Here is a 21362-nt window from a genome sequence, read left to right on the forward strand (position 1 = left end):
ACATAGCAATTTTAGGGTGTTTTGTTGTAATTCATGAAGAAATCATGCATATCGGCAAAGCAAGACATCTGAAGATTTGTGAAGTCCTTGGGAAGATGAAGAATGATGATTTAAGAGGCCTTAGAAGACGTTACAGACGGAGGAATTCTGTTCTCAAATTTATTACATTTGAAGAAACTTTTGGCTCTTCAATAATACACAAAAGTTATTAGACTCGAAGAAGCTTCTGGCTCTTCAATACATATTCAAAAAAATCAATTATTTTTTCTTCGCATCATAATATATTGAAGATGACCCAACCAGTCTTGCCAACAACAAACTTAATATGATTTTGTAGATTTTTGGTTTATAACAATATGTACTTCAATCTCAATAATAAAAGTGTAGTACAATTCAAAGGAAAAAAGTATAATATTTTCACTACACTTATTTTATCCAAAATATGTCTCGTAATATAGAGATATTCAACATCTTCTTCGTTTCTTACTTCAATATGATATCCATTTAGAATGGTATCCTTGAAGCTTAATATATATATATATATATATATATATATATATATATATATATGAGACTTAGAGGAATATATTGTGCTCTCAATGTGCAATTATATTCCTTCATATATCAATATATTGATTCTTTTGGAACCTTCAATAATTTTCGTAGTGTCAAATGTAAAACTAAAATCAGTTTCTTTGTATCTGATGAGTCATTAATTAGTCTATTTTATTGCATTATTTAGTTTAGTTTTATTTAAGATTTGATTTTATTTTATTGCATTTTATTTCCTTTTTGAATATTTTACTTTAAATTGCTTTTTATTATATTTTAGGAACGAATATATGGTGGAAGGTGTCTTGGAGCAAAAGAAAGAGGACTGGAGCAAATACAGTGCGAAAATACGAAGATACGGGACAAAAATATATTCCCACATAGTCAGAAGCTTGGCACGGCCCGTGCCAACATGTGGCACGGCCGTGCCACCTCCCAGAAGTCTCTTTTGCTGCTTTTCTTCGAGCCCAAGTTACTCTGTTGTAGTTTTACTGCTTTGCCCTTGTAGTTGCTTAGATTTTAAGTCAATTGTAAAGCTATAAATAGAGTAGCACTCCATCATAAACATTCATCTTTTGTTCTAGGAATAAAAGTTCACTTTTATATTATTGTTCTTTTACTTTATTGCTTTCTCTCTTCTTCCCCCATGTCTACAATGAACATTAGTGAGTAGACTTCTTCGTCTTGGGATTGTTGGGAAGTCTAATGACATAATCCTAACGAACCAAGCTTTAACCCTAATTCTATGTAGCCGTAATTTCTAATTTAGATTCACCGTTTTAACATGAATTAACAATTATCAAACTGTGGAAGCGAAAACGGAGGGTTTGATAATTGTTAATCCATTATCCTAAACATCAATTCATAAAGCGAGAGCGGAGCTTTGATGTTAGAACAAGTGAATCTAGACAATAATTGCAAGACAGTGAAATAGTCCTTGCAATTATTGAGACACAGGTAGTTTCAATCCTTATAAGCATCTTCTAAGTAATCAAGTCAGCGAAATAGGCTTGGTTACTAGAGGTAAACTCTCACCGGACTTTCATCGGAAAGGTGAGGGGCTAAAGGGAAACCGGTCTTTAGAAATTAAGGTGTAAACCATGGAATTAGAAGTTAAAGTCTTGTCTAGTGAAAGATTTGTTATTATGATGAACCGATAATCCCAAGGCTCTTTTATATTATTGTTATTTACTTTCAGCAATTAAACCCCCTTTTTATAAACCTTTCTTCTCATCTAATCATTTTCTAAAAGTTAATTAAATTCATAACTCCCTAGCGGAACGATACTCTCTCTTACTACTATTACTTCGATAGACCGTGCACTTGCGGTTTGGCCTATCAAGTTTTTGGCGCCGTTGCGGGGGAGTTATTGCAATTTGGTTAATTTTTTTTAACGATTAGACTCTAAAAAAAAAATCTTTTGCTTTATTTTATTCTATTTTATTTTATATTTTTTCTTTTTATAGTTCTATCCAAATATATATATATATATATATATATATATATATATATATATATATATATATTTTCTTTCTATTTCTTCTTTTTCCTTTAACTTCTTGGGAAGATAATAACAATATGACTAAGGAACGCTCTCTCATAGAGTATGCAATCCCATCTTCAAATGAGTCATATGATGCTATTGTGTACCCAACGGTTGAGGATAATTTTGAAATAGAACCTGCACTTGTTCACCTAGTGCAGCAAAATCAATTTTTCGGATCACCCACTGAGGATCCGAATTTTCATATTTCAACCTTTTTAAGACTCAGTGGAACCTTGAATGCAAACCAAGAGGCCGTAAGGCTGCACCTCTTTCCTTTCTCCTTAGGGGGTAGAGCTAGTGCTTGGTTTCATTCATTGGAAATTGGTTCTATCTTTTCATGGCAACAAATGAAGCAAGTTTTTCTTGGCCGATTCTTTCCCTATTCTAAAACAGTCAATTAAGGAATCAAATCACACAATTCACTCAAAAAGATGGAGAATCTCTTTACGATGTGTGGGAGCGTTTCAAAGAGATGCTTAGACTTTGTCCCCGTCATGGTTTAAAGAACTGACTTATTATTCATACTTTTTATAATGGTCTTTTGCATCCCACAAAAATTTATGTTGATGCAGCTGCTGGTGGAGCTTTGATGAACAAAACATACACAGAAGCATATGCTCTGATCGAGGACATGGCACAAAACCACTATCAGTGGACCTACGGAAGGGACACCACTAATGTTGCTCCTTCGCCCTCTCAGAAAGAGGTAGGTATGTATGAAAATTCTTCCCTTGATCATCTAGCTGTTAAGGTTGACGCACTCACACAAAAATTTGATAAAATAAATAATAGTGCTGTCACACCTGCCCATGTATCACCTCTTTGTGACGCTTGTGGTGTTTTTGGCCATATTGCCATTGATTTCCAACTAGGTAGTGTTGTTAGAAGTCCTGAGCAAGTAAACAATGCTCAATATAATCAAGGGTTTAAAAAGAACCAATTTTTTTTTCAAACCCCTCAAAATCTTTTTGGACAAGAAACAACACCACTCAGTTATGCAAACAACCAAATAGTCCCTCAAAAATCCAGCTTGGAACTTTTTTTAGAAAATTTTCTTATAAATCAATCTGAGCAGCTCCAAGAACTTAAAAACCAAACTGAATTTTTGAAGGGCTCTCTTGCCAAACATACATCGAACGTAGACTCCATAGTTACTCATAGTAAGTTGATAGAGACTCAGACTTCTCAAGTACCCCAACAGGTGGCTACTCCCTCTCAAACCTCCGAAGTCCTTCTAGGCCAAACCGAAACCAACCCCAAAGACCATATAAGTGCTATTATTTTTAGGGATGGTAACCAATTAGAGGACCCCGTTGTGAAAATTAAGAACAATGAAGGAGAGCTAGGAAGTGATGAGCCTCAAAGTGAGAAAGCTATAGGAGAGAATGACAAGCCATTTGTTTCACCATCTCATGAGCCTAAAATTCCTTTAACACAAGAGTTTGCTAAATCCAAGTTAGATGAGCAGTTTAGAAATTTTATTGAAATACTTCCAAAGAAATTGCCACATAAACTTAAGGATCCAAAGAGATTTTCCATACCTTGTGTCATAGGATATAAAACATTTGAGAAAGCAATGTATGATTTGGGAGAGAATGTTAGTTTGTTGCCATTATCCCTTAGTGAGAGATTGGGTATAGGATAGTTAAAACCACCTTCCAACCGTCAAGCTAGTGACTCTAAACAAGCGCTTCGTGGGAGGCAACCCACGCATTTATTTGCCTTATTTTGTTTGTTTTCCTTTGTTTTAAGTGTTTTGTAGGTAATTGTCCGATTGTGATTCAAGAAAAACTGAAAATTTTTGAAGTCCCATGTCCAGAAGGTTGGCACGGCCCGTGCTAAGGTTGGCACGGCCGTGCCAGATTTCCAAAGCCAAAAACAAAGCCAACTTCCAGAATGTTGGCACGGCCGTGCCCGACCCCTATGCCTCTATAACCACAATTTTTCTCTTCTTCTTCCTCATTCTCACACACAAACCTCTTTCATCTTTCAAACTTCTCTCTAAACATCCATAACCATCCACCTTCAAACCTTCAAATCTGCCTCAAAACTTCACCAAACCAATCAACTCTTTAACCCAATCAACTCTTAACTTCATTCTACACAAAACCCTTCCATCAAAAACAACTTTCATCCACCCAAACCCATAATTCACCAAAGCCTTATTTCCCTAAAACCTAACCCAAAAACCACATACTCTTAACCAATCTCCACATCTAAACTCATAACCCTTACTTGAACATCAAACCCAAACCTAAACCAACCTTTCCTACCAAAATTCTTCCCAAACCCTAACCTTTACCCAAACCACACAAAGTCAACCTAAGGTTAATGGCTTCAAGAAGAGGTGGTAAAGAAGTAGCAAGCTCTTCTGGAGGACCTCAAGCAAAGAAGAAAGCACCGGCAAAGAATCATGGAATCCAATTCAAAGACAACACACAAAGGGATAGGTATCTAGTTCTAACTTCTAAACCTTTACATCCTTGTCGATATCCTGATTCTCATAGTTTGAATGTGCTAGGCATTAGAGATAATGTGTATAAGTTGCTAGGAAACTTAGGATGGATTGAGATATTGAAACCTATGAGAGGGTGTGAGAATTTCACCTATGAGTTTCTAAGTTCAATTGTTTTTTCTAAAGATAGGTTGAATTTTGATAATCCTAACCATAGAGTTTGTTTCCACTTAGGCTGTGAACACTTGTTTCTACTTGCTTGATTATCTTGCCGATGTAGGTAATAGACCTGCCGGAAAGGGGGAGATAGTAGTGGGTGGCATCATCACATACATAACTAGGCAATTTTGAGTGGGTGAAAATGAGGGGGTAAATCCAATTGAGGGAAACAATAGGCTAAACATAGAAACCCTCATTGCAATGAACTTCATAAAACATCATCCGCCCATGCAATATTCACTCAAGCTTAATGTGTCTATTTTGTTACTACTTCCTAACCCATCTCGGACTAGCATCGAGGTGGAAGCAAATTTGTTGTATGTTGATGATAATCAGGTACATGAAGAGAACAATCTTGATGAAGGAGACAATGCTAACTAGCACCAAGAGGAGGAGCACCATGGCCATAACACCGATAATCTAAATAAAGATCAAAGATGGACATGGATCCACAATGAGATTGAGAGGATGAGCACCGAGCAACAAAGGCAAGGTGTTGAGATCTTCGGGCTTCGAAATGATGTTCAAAGGGGCAACCGCTTAACACAAGAAAATAATGAAATGCTCCGCCGGATGATGCAACACCTTCATCTCCAAGGTCCTCCCTATGGACCTCAATGAACAATTGTGAGCTTTCCTCTTCCTCTCTTCCCTTATCTCTTCTTCTTCATCTTCTTCTCCTATTCTTCTTCTTCTACTTCTTCTTCTACTCCTTCTTCTTCTTCTCTTTTAATTTCTTTTTCTTTTGAATCATTGAGGACAATGTTTCACCTAAGTGTAAGGGGGCCTACTAAAGTGTCTAGAGTCGTAGTGTTAACAAACTCCCTTGAACTTTATTCTTTTGTTTTGTTTTTATAGCGAAAGGCATGACTAGTAGCTTGTTTTTAATGTAAAATATGGCATAAATTTTTTGTTTTGTCTCTTCTTTAAAGGTTGTTTCTTGTACATGAAAGTGGTTTCTTGTGTTTCTTGTGTTCTTGCTATACCCACATCTTGTTTTATTGTGAAAAATCTCCAATGAGAAAAGCACCCAGTTGCAATCTTTGAGTAAATGTATGAATAGGTATTTTAAGGAGCACGTTCTATCTTTAGTGTTAACTTAGACCCTTTAAAGTCTTCAGAGTAAAAGTAGTATAAGTTTGTGTGGAAAAATAATCAATGTTCTTAATTGTTATATGCTTAATTGTTAAAGTTATAATGGGGCGGGAGAATGGCACCAACATGTGGGGGAAAGGACAATCCCTAACTTCCTAATTGTGGTGGTGACTCCCTAATTTGAACTTAAAGTGAAACAAATTCATCAATGCTAGGGGGAAAGGACAATTACATCCAAAAAGACTTCCTACGCGGAGATGAAATAAATAAAATTTTGCAGCACTGCTTAGGGTGATTTTGAATCTAGGGGGAAAGGACAATTACATCCGAGAAGACTTCCTATGAGGATAGATAGCCCCTAAGCATCTGCAGCCCCTTGTGCTTAATTGTTAATCTAATCTAATTTTAACTTAAATTCCCATCACTCTTATATGAAATGAAGAAAGGACTTTTCTCGATTACTTTAGCATTAAGGATAGAACCTGTTCCTCATAATATCTGTCTTATACAGGAGCAAGAAAAGGGTTGGACTGCACACACACACACTCACTTGAGACTTGATGTTGGGTAGAATAGGTTCATGAGAAGTATTTGAAATTGTAATTAGTGTACTTGAAGCAAAACCTTTCTTTTGAGACATGTGTTCTTAATATTGCCATGAATAATCTTTTGTTGCTGCTATGTCTGTTGCCTTTTGCTTGAGGGCAAGCAAAGATTTAAGTGTGGGGGAGTTTGATGAGTCATTAATTAGTCTATTTTATTGCATTATTTAGTTTAGTTTTATTTAAGATTTGATTTTATTTTATTGCATTTTATTTCCTTTTTGAATATTTTACTTTAAATTGCTTTTTATTATATTTTAGGAACGAATATATGGTGGAAGGTGTCTTGGAGCAAAAGAAAGAGGACTGGAGCAAATACAGTGCGAAAATACGAAGATACGGGACAAAAATATATTCCCACATAGTCAGAAGCTTGGCACGGCCCGTGCCAACATGTGGCACGGGCGTGCCACCTCCCAGAAGCCTCTTTTGCTGCTTTTCTTCGAGCCCAAGTTACTCTGTTGTAGTTTTACTGCTTTGCCCTTGTAGTTGCTTAGATTTTAAGTCAATTGTAAAGCTATAAATAGAGTAGCACTCCATCATAAACATTCATCTTTTGTTCTTGGAATAAAAGTTCACTTTTATATTATTGTTCTTTTACTTTATTGCTTTCTCTCTTCTTCCCCCATGTCTACAATGAACGTTAGTGAGTAGACTTCTTCGTCTTGGGATTGTTGGGAAGTCTAATGACATAATCCTAACGAACCAAGCTTTAACCCTAATTCTATGTAGCCGTAATTTCTAATTTAGATTCACCGTTTTAACATGAATTAACAATTATCAAACTGTGGAAGCGAAAGCGGAGGGTTTGATAATTTTTAATCCATTATCCCAAACATCAATTCATAAAGCGAGAGCGGAGCTTTGATGTTGGAACAAGTGAATCTAGACAATAATTGCAAGACAGTGAGATAGTCCTTGCAATTATTGAGACACAGGTAGTTTCAATCCTTATAAGCATCTTCTATGTAATCAAGTCAGCGAAATAGGCTTGGTTACTAGAGGTAAACTCTCACCGGACTTTCATCGGAAAGGTGAGAAATGACCTTGTTTTCTTTCTCAGTTGAAAAGAGATGTCTTGAGCAATCGAAGAAGCACTTTGATAAACAGATTTGATCTTGACCGACTCAATTAAGGTATTAGTGTTTGTTCTATTAGACAACAAAGATCGCATTTTTTTCACTTCGTTCAAATAAGAGTTGTACCCGTACAGAATTTTTCTGTTTCTCAGTATGATCTCTATCATCATCTCTATTCCCTTTATCCACTCTCCTATCCTATCTAGGTCTATTAATTTATCTATCAATTCCATTACCTTATCCTTACCCATGAGGTTCCAACATTTGATCCCTAAAGGGAAACCGGTCTTTAGAAATTAAGGTGTAAACCATGGAATTAGAAGTTAAAGTCTTGTCTAGTGAAAGATTTGTTATTATGATGAACCGATAATCCCAAGACTCTTTTATATTATTGTTATTTACTTTCAGCAATTAAACCCCCTTTTTATAAACCTTTCTTCTCATCTAATCATTTTCTAAAAGTTAATTAAATTCATAACTCCCTAGCGGAACGATACTCTCTCTTACTACTATTACTTCGATAGACCGTGCACTTGCGGTTTGGCCTATCAAGTTTTTGGCGCCGTTGCGGGGGAGTTATTGCAATTTGGTTAATTTTTTTTAACGATTAGACTCTAAAAAAAAAATCTTTTGCTTTATTTTATTCTATTTTATTTTATATTTTTTTCTTTTTATAGTTCTATCCAAAAATATATATATATATATATATATATATATATATATATATATATTTTCTTTCTATTTCTTCTTTTTCCTTTAACTTCTTGGGAAGATAATAACAATATGACTAAGGAACGCTCTCTCATAGAGTATGCAATCCCATCTTCAAATGAGTCATATGATGTTATTGTGTACCCAACGGTTGAGGATAATTTTGAAATAGAACCTGCACTTGTTCACCTAGTGGAGCAAAATCAATTTTTCGGATCACCCACTGAGGATCCGAATTTTCATATTTCAACCTTTTTAAGACTCAGTGGAACCTTGAATGCAAACCAAGAGGCCGTAAGGCTGCACCTCTTTCCTTCCTCCTTAGGGGGTAGAGCTAGTGCTTGGTTTCATTCATTGGAAATTGGTTCTATCTTTTCATGGCAACAAATGAAGCAAGTTTTTCTTGCCCGATTCTTTCCATATTCTAAAACAGTTCAATTAAGGAATCAAATCACACAATTCACTCAAAAAGATGGAGAATCTCTTTATGATGTGTGGGATCGTTTCAAAGAGATGCTTAGACTTTGTCCCCATCATGGTTTAAAGAACTGGCTTATTATTCATACTTTTTGTAATGGTCTTTTGCATCCCACAAAAATTTATGTTGATGCAGCTGCAGGTGGAGCTTTGATGAACAAAACATACACAGAAGCATATGCTTTGATCGAGGACATGGCACAAAACCACTATCAGTGGACCTACGGAAGGGGCACCACTAATGTTGCTTCTTCGCCCTCTCAGAAAGAGGTAGGTATGTATGAAAATTCTTCCCTTGATCATCTAGCTGCTAAGGTTGACGCGCTCACACAAAAATTTGATAAAATAAATAATAGTGCTATCACACCTGCCCCTGTATCACCTCTTTGTGACGTTTGTGGTGTTTTTGGCCATATTGGCATTGATTTCCAACTAGGTAGTGTTGTTAGAAGTCCTGAGCAAGTAAATAATGCTCAATATAATCAAGGGTTTAAAAAGAACCAAATTTTTTTTCAAACCCGTCAAAATCTTTTTGGACAAGAAACAACACCACTCAGTTATGCAAACAACCAAATAGTCCCTCAAAAATCCAGCTTGGAACTTTTTTTAGAAAATTTTCTTATAAATCAATCTGAGCAGCTCCAAGAACTTAAAAACCAAACTGAATTTTTAAAGGACTCTCTTGCCAAACATACATCGAACGTAGACTCCATAGTTACTCACAGTAAGTTGATAGACTCAGACTTCTCAAGTACCCCAACAGGTGGCTACTCCCTCTCAAACCTCCGAAGTCCTTCTAGGCCAAACCGAAACCAACCCCAAAGACCATATAAGTGCTATTATTTTTAGGGATGGTAACCAATTAGAGGACCCCGTTGTGAAAATTAAGAACAATGAAGGAGAGCTAGGAAGTGATGAGCCTCAAAGTGAGAAAGCTATAGGAGAGAATGACAAGCCATTTGTTTCACCATCTCATGAGCCTAAAATTCCTTTAACACAAGAGTTTGCTAAATCCAAGTTAGATGAGCAGTTTAGAAATTTTATTGAAATACTTCCAAAGAAATTGCCACATAAACTTAAGGATCCAAAGAGATTTTCCATACCTTGTGTCATAGGATATAAAACATTTGAGAAAGCAATGTGTGATTTGGGAGAGAATGTTAGTTTGTTGCCATTATCCCTTAGTGAGAGATTGGATATAGGATAGTTAAAACCACCTTCCAACCGTCAAGCTAGTGACTCTAAACAAGCGCTTCGTGGGAGGCAACCCACGCATTTATTTGCTTTATTTTGTTTGTTTTCCTTTGTTTTAAGTGTTTTGTAGGTAATTGTCTGATTGTGATTCAAGAAAAACTGAAAAATTTTGAAGTCCCATGTCCAGAAGGTTGGCACGGCCCGTGCTAAGGTTGGCACGGCCGTGCCAGATTTCCAAAGCCAGAAACAAAGCCAACTTCCAGAATGTTGGCACGGCCCGTGCCAAGGTTGGCACGGCCGTGCCCGACCCCTATGCCTCTATAACCACTTGATATTAATCTATCCGTTCTTGTAGAACTATATCTCAAATCAATGAATATATATATATATATATATATATATATATATATATATATATTTGTTCTTTGAGCAATCCTTCAGGGATGCTTTATTATTAAAAGGAAAAAAATAGTTCTTCGAGAACTATATCATAAAGTATCTTCATTGTTAAGCAGTCTTTCAATGATTCTTCAATGTTAAATTCTTCCAAAATTTAATTAGAATAACAAATAAAAATATGATAATTATACAATTCAAAGAACTTTTCAACAAAATTCATGTGCAAAATTAAATAAAAATAATAATTAACATGAACCATATATTTTTAAGCTTCATGGATGAGAAGATAAAACTATTCCTTGCCTAATTATCAAAGTTTGTACACTGAGAAATTAAAAAGTTGTAGATAATTCACTCAAACAAATTCAAAACAAAATGAGAAATTAAAAACATAGAGATGTAATGAACCATTAGCAAACCTGAATCTTTGTCTAAAACCATCAAACATTCAAATTGCTTTTTTAGCTTCTTCAACACTTTTCACTGTAACAATTGTGATTGATCTTCTGCTCCTGTTTAGGACTAGATCATACTTATTATCATACTCAATCTATGTAATTGAATCATGATCTTCTGATCTAGTTTATGACTAGATCATTCAATCGATGTAATTGAATGAAACAAATGCAAAAATAAAAACAACGAAAAAAATAAGATGATATCATGATCAAATTATTAAACTAATCGATGCAAAGAAATGAGAAGAAGAGAAATTCTTAGAATATAGCCTCTAAGATAATTAAATCATTGCTTTGGTAGAGTAACGTGTTATGAAATTTATCAAAAGTATAACAATATATTGAATATATTACACAAGAATAGAGTGAAAGAGATAAAGAGAGAACAAAATAGTATATTATATTACTTCACAGGTGTATCTTTACATTGTAATATAGGTCCTATTTATAGGACACAAATAGGTAAAGTTAATGGATGGACATCCACTAATTGGTATTTTTATAACAAGTCAAGATATATAAATACATATAAACGAGTTGTTTTTATCCCTCTTTTTTGTACCAAAAAGATTAATTAAAAGAAAAAAGATATCTCAATGTACCAAAAAGATTAATTAAAAGAAAAAAGATATCTCAATTTTATCAGAGCCTGGTTTCGATCCAGGGACCTGTGGGTTATGGGCCCACCACGCTTCCGCTGCGCCACTCTGATTATTGTTATTAATTATTCTTTGATTATTGATTTATTTTTCATACACAACATACATTATGATGTTAATTTCAATGTTAATAAATTTCTTAACAATTTACCTTAAATTACTAAGAATATGATAATTAATAATAATATTTAACTATGCCCAATATCATTACACTTGAGTCATCAAACCATGAACTGTTGTCTTCACCAATTCAGTCGTAGATCTGGTTAATTAAACAATGCTTATACCAAATTATAATGGAATAATATTGTTTAAATTCATAAATCCTTTTTTATTTTATCCTTTTTTTTTGTTTACATTCATAAATCCTAAAGTAATGTGCATTTAGTTTATTTTCAGGTTAATTTTTCTTACTACTCACAATACTATCTCCTTATAATCTCTCTACTAGTATGGACACCCGTGCCAAGCACGGGCTAGAATTTCGTCATACTTAATAGAGATAATATTTAGATGGAACAAATGTCAGTTAAAGTCGAACGTTGGATAAAAGAGTGCAGGTTGAACAACAAATAAGTAAAAAATATCATACTTAAGCCTTTTGGATGGAGATGTGGTATCATTTTCACTTATGTGGTTTCTGTTTTTAAAACGTGTGGATCCACGTCAGTGTTGGCTCGCTCAGAATGCACAACAGTTGCATGATATCCCGGTTCAACATTTTAAGGGAGTGGGAGTGGTTCTTGGTGGTCGATCACGGGCACGGAGAGTCTGACACTTAATGGAGAGATGATAATGTGTCAAATGTGAGTTAAATTTCATATTTTATGTAAGAGTAGATGTTGAGAGAGATGTTAATGCGTCATGTGTGAGTTAAACTTCTACTTTTAATGCAAGAGTATATATTGAGCAACATATATGTGAGATGACCAATATACCTAATGTCTTCGGGTTTGAGATAGATATGTGGTGTCTATCTTACTTGTGGTGTTTCTCTTGTTCAAATGTGATGATCCAATCTATTGTAAGATCCCTCTGAAATCCAAACATTATAATGAATTTTTTTAGTTTTGGGATGTCATTTGGTTAATTTTGTTATATTAAATATAAGATTTTAGATGTCATTCACCTTCATGCAATATCTTTGTCTAACTTTTACTCCCTCCGTTTTAAAATGAGTGTCGCTTTAGGCTTTGACACACAGATTAAGAAATGGAATGAAATAATCATTGGATATAACACTTTTACTAAATTGCCCTTACTTTATAAGAAAAAGACAAAATTAAAGTTGCATTGAAAATTGTGTGAGAGAAAAGTTGGAGAGGGTAAAGTTGGAAGAAAAAAATTAAAGTTGTATTGGAAATGTAAAGTGACATTCATTTTGAAACAATTTTTTTTGGCTAAAGTGACACTCATTTTGAAACGGATGGAGTATTATTTTAAATTCTTTTGCTTTGGTCTTTGGTGGGATCACAATATAAAAAAATTGTTGATGTATTATGATTAGGTAACAAAATACATGCTTATTCGACATTTTCAGTGAATATGCGATGTCAATATCACTTGTGTGGTTGCTCTTAGCCTAATACGGTGATCCAACCTAATGCAGGCTTCATCTACCGTTCTAACATTAAGATGAACAACTTTGCTAGGGTTTGGATGTCATTTGTTTAATTATTTTATCAAAAAAATTAGTATTTAGATGTCATTCGCTTTCATGCTATTTTTTATTCAACCTCTATCATTTCAAACTCATTCATGTCTGGTCTCTGGAATTATTTGACAATGGAAAAATCCATATGATGTATGTTGATTTGACAAAATACATGCTTATTAAACATTTTAAAACGATGTGACATTTTTTTAATTAAGTTTAATTTTTTGGTAAAATAATTACCCAAAAATCTACAAATCCTTCATGAAACCACTTCCAGTCCACCTTCTTGAACACGTTGTGGCTCTGTTTGACCTTGTTTGACTATGTCACATAATTACAGGCACGGATGGTCGCACACTTGATTAAGAGATGTCAATGTGTCAAGTGTGACTTGACATTCTACATTAGATGGAAGAGTAAATTTTCAACAACATATAAATGAGATGCTCCATGTAGTTAATGCCTTAAGGTTTTGTGTTGAGATGCGGTGTCAATCTCACTTGTATGGTTGATATTGACCTAATATGAATATCCATCTCACTGTAGGCTGACCAGGAATCTCAATATTATGATAAACATTTTTGTTAGTTTTTGGATGTCATTTGCTTGATTTTTTTTATCTCAAATTTTATTTATTGGATGTCATTCGCTTTCAGGCTATATTTTTTATTAAACTTCTATTATTTTAAAATCCTTCACTTTTCGTCTTTGGTGGGATTTGACAATGGGAAATTGGATACGTGTTATGTTGAGTTGACAAAATACACGCTTATTACAGTTTTTACAATAATGTGACTTTTTTATTTTAATTTTTTGGTAAAAAATTTACCCAAAAATCAACAACTCCTTCAACAAACACGTAAATTACCAGCAACTACTTTATTCTCTATATTCTCACAGACAACGCACAAACCCTTTTTTTTCTTGTTATTTTGTTCATTTCAAATTCCTTTTATGCCTTCTTTGTTTTTCTAGTTTATTTTTTCTCTTCATTTCTCTCTTTTCATGAAAGGAACAAAAATCTCCCTTCATTAAATCACCACTAACCCACCTTTTTTTACCATGTTACACCTTCCCTAGTCTTATTTAGTTGTGTCACCGGATCATAGATGCAAAGAGTCTCAAACTTAAGGGATAGATATTAATATGTCATATATGACTTAAAGTTGCACATTAGATGGAAGAGCATAAGGTGATAAACATATAAGCGAGAAGACTCCATATACTTAATACCTTGAGAATTTGGATGTGGTGTCAACCTTACTTTTGTGGTTATCCTACCCTGTTTAGGCCCATCCGAAAGTACCAACATTGTGATGGACTTTTTTTTTTATGTCGTTTGCTTAATTCTTTTATCTTAAAATTTAGTTTTTGATGTCATTTGCTTTGATTCTATTTTTTTAATCCAACCTATATTTTTCAATTTCCTTTACTAATGGTCTTTGATGAGATGTGACAATAGCAATATAAAGATGTGTTAAGTGGAGTTAACAAAATACATGCTTATTAAACATTGTAAGCGAAGATGTGATATCAATCTTACTTGTGTAGCTGCTCTTATACAAATTTAATGATTCAATCCAGCATAGGCTCCTCCCTGAAGTATCAACATTATGATGAACTATTTTTTGAGTATTTGAATGTTATTTTTTTTTTTAAAAAAAAATTATCTTAAAATTTATCTTTTGGATTTTATTCAGTTTCATGATATTTTTTTATTTAACCTATATCATTTCAAATTCCGACATATTTGGTCTTTGATTGAAATTCTGATGTGTTATTCTAAGTTGAGAAAATACATTCTTATTAGACATTTTAAAAAGATTGTTCTTTTATTAAGTCTAATTTTTTTCCCTAAAAAAAAATTAAGTCTAATTTTTTAGTAAAACATTTACTCAAAAAACTCAAACCATGAAATTACCAGTCACTCAGTTTATTCTCTTTACTGTCACAGACAAACAACACACTCCTTATTTTTTTTCCATATCATTTATATCAACTTCAAATTCCTTCTTTATCTTTTTCTTTTTTCTAATTTCTTTTCTCTCTTTGCACGAAACCACTACCAACCCATCATTTTTAGCATGTTGTGCCTCTGTCTAATACTATTTGGATATGTATCTATATACCATAGATGCAAAAGGCTCGCACTTAAGGGAAATATGTTATCGTCTTAAGTGTATCAATCTCACTTGTGTGGCTGTTCTCGTTTTTGTGGTTGTTCTTAGCCTAATATAATGATACAACCATTGTAGGTTTTCTTGAAAATCTGAACATTATTTTGAATTATTTTCTTAGTTTTTTTCATGTCAAATGTTTAATTTATTTTATATTAAATTTAAGTTTTTCTATGTTGATGTGTTATGATGAATAACAAATTACATGCTTATTTGGTATTTTTAAATGATATGACATTTTTTATTTGAGTCTAATTTTTAGGTAAATTAATTATCCAAAATTTTCAATTTCTTCAACAAACCCATCAGCAAGAACAATTAAGAAGAGAGATGATTCAGGTATAAGGAATATGTCATTTATCATGATTAATTTGAAAGAAAAATCCACTTCCTAGTTCTTTGAGATTATCTACTGTTCGATGGTCAAGATAGGGAGACATGATATAATATATTAATCACATCCTGCTTAAATATCATGTTTGATGCACCAAAGAGACATGATAAAATAAACCATTTTCCTATCCTATTTCCTTTGTAATTTTTATCCTAGGTATATGCTGGATTAGAAACTATCCTGAATTTCTATAGAATTAGAAGATCATTCTTTATTTATTATAATGATATTCTACCATTTTTAAAATGTTGTCTTTTTTAAAATAATATATATATATATTTGTTATTATAAACATTTACATGTCATTTTTATAATATTTAATTAATTAATTATGAGATTAATTTTTTCATTTAATTATAATGATATCATGTGCGCATCAAACACATGATATGATTAATGTTTATCATGTCCATATAAGTCTATATCTAGTTTCATACCTTATCATGTATCTATCATATCCCTACCATCAAACATGGTTTAGTCTAGCAGTGTAAAGACATACTTTAGATTTAAAGGTTACAGGTTTTAAGCCCTTCGAGTATCTTTGGAGCTAGGTAAACGTAAATATCTTAGTGAGTGCTCTTTTATCTCTAAGATTTTTCCTACCTTATACAAAATTAACATTCATTCACCATAACCTTTTTTTCACCAAAAAGAAATTCATTGTTGTGACTTTTGTTTTTTTAATAACGACATTAAATATCATACCCAAGAATCATTATGGTCCAATGATCATTAAGAAGTTTTTTGTGTTAAAAGACACTTATGTGCATTATTATGCTATTAAAAGACGCGACATACATAAAAGACTTTTACTTTGCATTCTTATGTCAAATTTAGTAACTACATAACATCAAAGAAGTTATTTGTCCCAAATTTTTTATCAAGATGAAGTCCATATTTTGATCGATTCTCTTGTAATAATTTTGGTTGGCATACTTTTTTGCAGGATTCGATAAAAAGAATAACAATGAAATTAGGTCATGTCTCGACATCTTATTGTGTGAGTATAGGTGCTATATATTGGATCAAGACAACCCAAAAATTGCAACTTTAAATAATCATGAAAGATACATGAGTAGAAGAGCAATGAATTGATCTATCAAACACAATAGAAAGTCAATCCCATGAACATTAGTGGTTAAAAGTATGTTTGAACTTTTTGTACACAAATACTAATGGAAGAACGATTAGCACACATCTATGAACATTAGACAAATACAGGCATCAAACCAGCACTAACATGTCGACATCGTCAATAATCTAAGAAAATAAAATATTTGAATCCACTTACCTTGTTACACTTGAGACTATGATTTTCATCTAATTGATTTTTACTATATCATATCTTCGTGATTGAAAATATGATCGTGATTTAAAATATGCTACCTAACAACCGGAAGAGGAAAAAAAATGGTGTTAAAGCTTGGAAGAAACGTATGGAAAAGAAGAAGGATAAAAAAATATGTTCATTTTTTCAGGTTTGACTATGAAACAAATTAAAAAAATGTAATGAAAGTTAATAGCATTTACACGCCATTAAATCATCCATTTTTTAGTCAACATTTACGTTTTAATCACATAAAAATAAGAAGGAATATTCTTTGATGAGAGAGATGAAAAATGCTAGATGAATAACATTAAATGCTAGATGAAAAATATGATGCCAAGTGTACTATGGCTCATAGAAGTATCATTTTGTATTATATAAAGATTAGCTTATTTGCATTAAATGTATAATCTTGTAAGAGAAATGCTAATATCAGTTGCTCAGACACTCGCTAACCAACACACGCCTGTTTAATGGTGCCACGTGGTCAATTTTTTTTAACTCTTACCCTTTAACCGCTTCAGCCAGTAGTTAGTGTATTATTTTATTTATTTTTTTCAATTATTATTGTTTTGCGTCTCTCACTTGTTTATGATCTGAGATAAACTGCCACCGCCGCCATCGGCAGAGTCTTCCTTTTCTAAGATAGATTCAGTGGTCGCGGTTGTGATGTTAAATCGCTGAACATGGTGGCTCATGAAAAATACATAAGTGTGTCTTTGTTGTCATCGTCTTGTTATTGCATACGCCGCCGCAAGTGATGGGTTGTGAGCACGACGACGTTCTTCCTACAAGGTGGTGCAGTGGTGGATCAATGTTGTTGGATCTGTGATGTAAAGTTGGGTGTTGAGGTGTTCACGTAATAGATGTTGAAGGAATAAGGTGGACACAGATGGACTGGATAATTGAACTTGAATGGGTTTTCATGGTGGTTTTGAATGATGGTTGGAAGGAGAAGACCTTCAAATTACAATTGAGTTCTGATTCCCAAAGCTAGAAGACAGGACAAAAAAAAAGTAAAAAAATAAAAAAAATAAAAAAAGTAAACAAGAGCCGGTGACCAGTTCGTTTGTTTTAGAAATTGGATGACGTGACCCAATCAAATAGAGTGTGACAAAGAGAGAGTGTTGGAGCATCTGACCCTAGCATTCCTCAATCTTGTAATCACACGAGACTGCAGAGAATTCCTGTCCAACTACACTATTGAATTGATAATTTGAAAAGAAACACTTGACCATGGAAGCAGTTTTCCTGCTGCAAGATGTTGTAAGACATCTGAGCCGTCCAATCAAATACTAATAGTTGAGATCAAACTGTGTGAAAACTAGCCGAACAAATATGAACTGCTGGATCATTTTTCTATGGCCGAGATCAACTACTACGTGAAACTACGTGAAACAATTACAACAGAGAATCCAGGTCCCTTGACAGTAATATACCTCTCACTTTATTCCTATGTCACTACACTTGGCCTATTATTATTTCTTTCACTCTCTTGTTCTATAATTTGAGATATAATAACTTAATTAGCACGAATTGCTAAATAAATTAGAAATGCCATTTTTATAGCCATGTAATTTTGGGTGCGTTTGTTTCAGCTTTAAAAAAAAAAAATAGATTTTGAGTTGAAAGAATCTGAGATTTTTTGTTTAGAGATTTTCAAAAAAATCTAAAGCTATTTCTGTTTGTTTACTCTCATAAAAATCATTTTTTAAAATTTGAAGCTCTTACACTTAAGTTCCTTATGTTTAGAAAAAAATAGATTTTGGAAAAGCTACTTGAAATAGCTTTTCATTTTGAGGCTAAAAATGATTTTTTTAACAAAATGGATTTTTTAAAAATCTAAAACAAACACTACAAAATTAAAAAAGTAATTTTTTTAGATGAAAAAATATATTTTTTTTTTCAAAAAAATCCAAAACAAACGGGCCCTTTGTAAGTGCTCCGATTAAACATCACACATATCAATATTAGCGTACTTGCACGCTACATAGGCAAACTATATGCTAAGTTGAAATTTTGCAAAAGGGACTAAAGCTTGAAACATGCATGATCAAAATGGAACCTTTAATAGATAAGGAACCTAAACAAAACCTAAATAAACATTAAGCCAATAAAATGACATAACATGAACAAACATTCATCAAGTTAGTCTGGTAAACCCCATCCTTAATTACCATATTATTAAAATTATGAGTGTTGGACAAGTCACGTAACTTTCGATCCTCTTTTATCAATCACTAATACTCTTGTATCTGTGAGCAGGCCTGGCCCTGAGGGGGTGCAAACAGCTCAATAGAGCTGGGCCTCCATCAGCCATGGGCCTCAAGTTTTATTTTAATACTCACTAGTACTACTGCCCTCCAATTGTTTTTAATACCCCCAACCATTTTATGTCCTCTTGTTTTAGCCTTTTAGGCCTATTAGAATTACGTCCTCTTGCTTTTGGTGTTAGGTGGGGGTTCCTCATGTATACAGTAGTCATTTTCACCTTTAGGTGTACCGCACATATACGGCACCTTGTATTTATCTTTTAAAAAATATAAATAGAACATTGCTCTTTTAAAAAAAAAAAAACGTTTTAATTTTATCACTGGCCTCTTTTCATTCCTAGAGCCGAGCCTCCGAATTCTTAGGGACGGCCCTGTCTGTGAGATATGTGTAACACACGCAATACATGTAAGAACCAAGTTAGTTTGAAGAACGATAGGCTGTGAAGAAAGTCTACATCATTAGAACAAACTCTCTCGCATGAAAGAGTGAAAATCTAGAGAAATCCCTTCATCAATATTCAAGCACTTTGCAACTTTAAATACAATCATCATAAGTACAAGATATCAAGAGAAATCCCTTCATCAATATTCAAATCACTTTTATATCCATTCTCTTGATAGTAAACCTTTATTTTTCAAAACCTTTTAAAACTTGTAACTTACCCAATAGTGATATTAATCCTCAAAAAGGCATGACGGAACTAACCCAAAAGTTTTGAGAAGACTATAGTATATTCAGGTAAATAAAAGTATACTCCTCCCCGTCCCATAATAGATGACATATTTGACAATATACATTATTGACTTGACATACTTTGACAATATTTTTCTACTGATTCATAAAGATAAATAATATCATGTAAGATGTTGTTGGATTCGTATCGATGAATATTGTTAAAATATGAAATTTTCATAATTTTTTTTAGTAGAGAATTGAAGATATCAAAGATAAAACATATGCATTGGTACGTGTGTCGGAGTCAACTAGGTCATCTATTGAGGGACGGAGGGAGTAATAGTTTTGGTATGTGAGACTGTTAGTTGAAAATTTTTTAGGTTGAGGGAAATACTAATAAATGCTCCTAACAAGTGCCTTTAGGGCATTGTTTAAGCAACTAAAAGTAGTAATTTTCACGTAGAAATTTGTGTAATTATTACTTTTATATATGTTTGATTTATGTTTTCAAGATAAAATTTCTTATAATGGAATCCTTAGAGCATCCACAATGGAGACCCTCAAATTGAAGGTCTTAAGTGGGCCCCACTTGTACACATCACTTTTTTATTATTTTATAATAACAGTACCTAATAGGTACTTGGTCACTCCAATAGAGATCTTCTAACAAAAAGTCTAAATGGGTCCCACCACTAACTCTTAATCATTTAAATTCCACCACTAGCACATTATTTTAATAAAAAAGTGTGTGGGGACCACTTAAAGATGGAGGTCTTAAGTTAGACCCCATGTCATAGAAGACCTCCAAAAAATTTTCCCACAATGGGAGTACCTATTAGGTACTAGGTCTTAAATGGTGAAGACCTCACCATTGTAGATGCTCTTAAACAATACTCTTAGAGCACTTGTTAGCATAATCCTTAGGATTAAGAGACTTGCCTAACTATGAGATTGTTAGTGAACGGGTATAAATCTTTTGTGTTGATATTCTCTTTCCATATACTCTTTATTTAGTTTTACTAAGTTTTCATTATCGGTTAAAAAGAGTTTTTATACAGGCATTCTCTTTCCATATACTCTTTATTTAGTTTTACTAAGTTTTCATTATCGGTTAAAAAGAGTTTTTATACAAGCGTTTAGCTTTTCTAACTAAAGTTTAAAGAAAATATTTTAAAAACTCATTCAAAACCCCTCTTTCTTGTATTTTTCACTATATTAAGTACCTAGTAATATTCCCTAAAAAAATACATTGTAATATCACACCACCAAATCATATACACACAACAAGGATGCGTTATTCCTTCAAAAAAAAAAAAACAAGGATGCGTTGTCACAATACTTTTAAAATGAGTAAATAGGCAATTACCTCTCTGAAATTATAAGTTTCGTCAATTACCCCCTAACATTAA

At 33.2% G+C, this 21362-nt stretch overlaps 3 non-coding genes across 3 annotated transcripts; all 3 read right to left on the reverse strand.

The window, feature by feature from the left end:
* Nucleotides 1-2492: 2492 nt before the first annotated feature.
* LOC146945402 (small nucleolar RNA R71) lies at nt 2493-2599 on the reverse strand. Its single transcript, XR_015029499.1, has one exon. It is a non-coding gene; the product is annotated as a small nucleolar RNA R71 (small nucleolar RNA).
* Nucleotides 2600-8694: 6095 nt separating this feature from the next.
* On the reverse strand, nt 8695-8801 carry LOC146945403 (small nucleolar RNA R71). Its single transcript, XR_015029478.1, has one exon. It is a non-coding gene; the product is annotated as a small nucleolar RNA R71 (small nucleolar RNA).
* A 2626-nt stretch (nt 8802-11427) lies between these two features.
* Nucleotides 11428-11499, reverse strand: TRNAM-CAU (transfer RNA methionine (anticodon CAU)). Its single transcript has one exon. It is a non-coding gene; the product is annotated as a tRNA-Met (tRNA).
* Between the last annotated feature and the right edge of the window lie 9863 nt (nt 11500-21362).

The sequence above is a fragment of the Medicago sativa genome, chromosome 2 (assembly GCF_051527215.1).
Source record: "Medicago sativa cultivar Bolivia chromosome 2, Bolivia_mono, whole genome shotgun sequence".
NCBI lineage: Eukaryota > Viridiplantae > Streptophyta > Magnoliopsida > Fabales > Fabaceae > Medicago > Medicago sativa.